The sequence below is a fragment of the Solanum dulcamara genome, chromosome 1 (assembly GCF_947179165.1).
Source record: "Solanum dulcamara chromosome 1, daSolDulc1.2, whole genome shotgun sequence".
Lineage (NCBI taxonomy): Eukaryota > Viridiplantae > Streptophyta > Magnoliopsida > Solanales > Solanaceae > Solanum > Solanum dulcamara.
Genome location: NC_077237.1, coordinates 60,800,427 through 60,803,481, shown reverse-complemented (window position 1 = coordinate 60,803,481; position 3,055 = coordinate 60,800,427).

The following is a 3,055-nucleotide window of genomic DNA, read 5'->3' as shown; positions in this document are numbered from 1 at the left end:
GAAGGTAAGACACTAAGCCTAATGAAAGCCTTATCTAAGAGATATTTCACTTGTTTTTTTAACTCTTTCAACTTGACTGGGGCCATTCTATATGGTAAAATGTATATAAGCTGAGTATCAAAAAGAATATGTATCCCAAAGTGTGTCTCATTGTTGAAAGGAACTCATGGTATATCATCCGTAATGACTTCTGAAAACTCAATTACAATAGTGACAATGTCTCCACACCAGTATCTTTAACTCGAATAATAAGGTAGACACACCCCTTGAAAACTAACTTTTTATCCTTAAGGTATATAATAAAATGATCCTTAGGAACCACTGGACTACTCTTCAACTTAATAACTGGATCATTGGGAAATTAAAATTTGATAACTTGAGTTCTAAAATCGATTGAGGTATAACAAACATAAAGTTAGTCCATATGTAAAATTACATCGAAATCTACCATATAAAACTCAACCAAGTCGGTTGTGGTGTCTTTATGATAGATGGAAATTGTACAATCTATATAAACACTTTTAACTAGACTGGACTCAACACAAGGATTAAAACCACTGAACCACTCTAGAAGATATTCTGGATGGATCCCAAACTTCACAGTTATATATGAAGTGAAAAAGGAAAAATTTGCACTTGGATCAATAAGGCATAAGCATGAAGAGAAAATACTTAACGCATGCCAGTGACAATATCTAGAGAATTCTCCTTATTTTGAGGTTAGCCATGGCATACAGACAATTTGAACCTCCTCTTGTCTAGGAATTAGTGCCCCTTTAGGTAACCTTGCTGGATGGTGCTGCTAAAGAAGACTATGTCTTATTTCCCCTATTATCGTGGTTATCCTTTGGATAGTCCCTAATATAATTACTCATCTTCCAATATTTGTACAACCTACTCATGTCATCATGACACTCTCCCAAATTAAGTCTACCATACTTACCACAAGGTGACTTTCGTGAAGAACCTTGTGCGAGACTTCTATGGGACTGAGAACTTTGAGCTATGAAATTTTTTTTACTCTACATAATCTTATCATTCTTGTTTTTTATCACCGATGCTGTTTCCAATTATGGTCCCTAGCTAGAAGTCCTCTTCTAGAAGAATGATAAGTTGCCATTATGTTATGCCCCATACTTTTTTACTTTTGAATGTTTTCTTAAGCCTCTTAAAAGTTTCCATGTGATCCATATTATCTATAATGTTATCAAATGACTCTAAGGAAGGAAGGATGTGATGCCCCATAATAGAGAAGGTTGGAAATAGAGTTATAAGGATTTGAAAGGAGTTGGAGGCCAAATAAGAAGTCGTATGACTTGAATTACTTGCGTAGGCTACCGACTTGGATGTATTACATAATTAATCTACTTGAGTACATAAATAACCTATGTAACAAGAATTACATAGATTCTTAAAGTGAGACGGGATTATGAACCCATGAAAAAAGAGTAAGTAGGTGATGCACCTACTTGGATACGTGGCAACATGTAGTGAAGACATGTGGCAGCAGGTGATGCACCTCCTTAGGGTAAGTAGGTGACACACCTACTTGAGGTGGACCACCACCAGGCCATGTGGCAGCATGTGGGTGGATGAATGAGGTGAGGTGGCGCTCTAGGGGATGGACACGTGTCACCCTTAGGGGCTACCATGTGTCACTTCTAAAGGACCATATATATATATATATATATATATATATATATATATATATATATTTGATGACTAAATCCTCTTATTCTTCATCTTATACTTCAGCTTATGTACTTAGAAAAATTTAAAGGAAACTTAGAGAAAGTTTAAGGAAACTAGAGAAAGAGAGGAAAAGAGCTGCGGCCATGGCCGCCAAGGTAAGCCCTAGAGTTTTTGATTCGTGAATTAAGGTATTTCTAAACTAAGTGAAGGTATTTAATGGGGTAAATTAATATTTGGAGCAACAAGGACATCCAACGACAAATTCATCAACTTTTGGCAAGCTTTGGAAGCTCATTTATTAAGGTATGGATTGATTTTCCTCTCCAATGTTTTGGTAAAGGTTTAAGCATGTTATGGATGTGTAAGTATGAGTTGGAGACGTGAAAATGTGTATGTTACTACTGAAAAAGGTTGCAGGCCGTATAGGGGCTGTTTTGACAATATTCTAACGGGTGAAAGTTTGGCTAGTGTCGTTGTTATTGTGGTGTTCTATTGGGAGTTGTTTTGTAGTGTTGAAGGGATGGAAACATGTATAAAAATGTGTATAAGTGCTTCTTGTTGCAGCCACATGACACCCCATTTTGTGGGGTTAAGAGTTTACAAAATAAAGATTGAAAACCGTATTTTGGAGTAATAGTTTTGAGCGGGCTGTTTGGGACTTGTTTTGTGTAATGTTGAAGTGGTATAATTATGTATTGTATGTTGTTTGTTTATTTGATATGTCTGTACTAATCGAAGGTATAATTGGAAGTTCGAATAGGATAAGTTATAGGGAAGATGCTGCCCGAATTCTGTTAACTTCTAACTAATTAATAGACTAGTCGAGACTAATCGAGAAAGGCGAATAAGGAATTGGTTCCTATGGGTAATTGGTGGTATAATTAGAAGATTAAAATTCGAAGGTCACTAATCTTAGTATTACTTTTGTGTTAAATAGGTTAAAGGAGTAGCGAAGCGAGCTTGGATGTGATTAACCCATAACAGGTATGTAAAGTTATCTTTCTTCTCTTTTGGCATGTATTAGCCATAAGTGGGTTGTATATGAGATATGGGGATAATTCCATTCTGGGAACTCCAAGTATTCCTCAAAATCCCTATCCACTACTTGATGTTGGAACCCCTGCATGAATTGAATATTGCCTTCCAAGGCTTCTACGTGTTGATAAGTAGTGTATGTGAAGCTACCCTTTCTTCTCTTTTGGAATGTCTTAGAGGTAAGTATTATGTATGAGAAATTGGGAGTTATTCCTTTCTTAAAGCTCTGAGTATAAGGTAATACTCTTGTTCACCTCCTACTGATTAGAACTACTATAATAAGTTGGGTCATTACCTTTCAAGTCTTCTATGTGATGAGAAGTAGTAC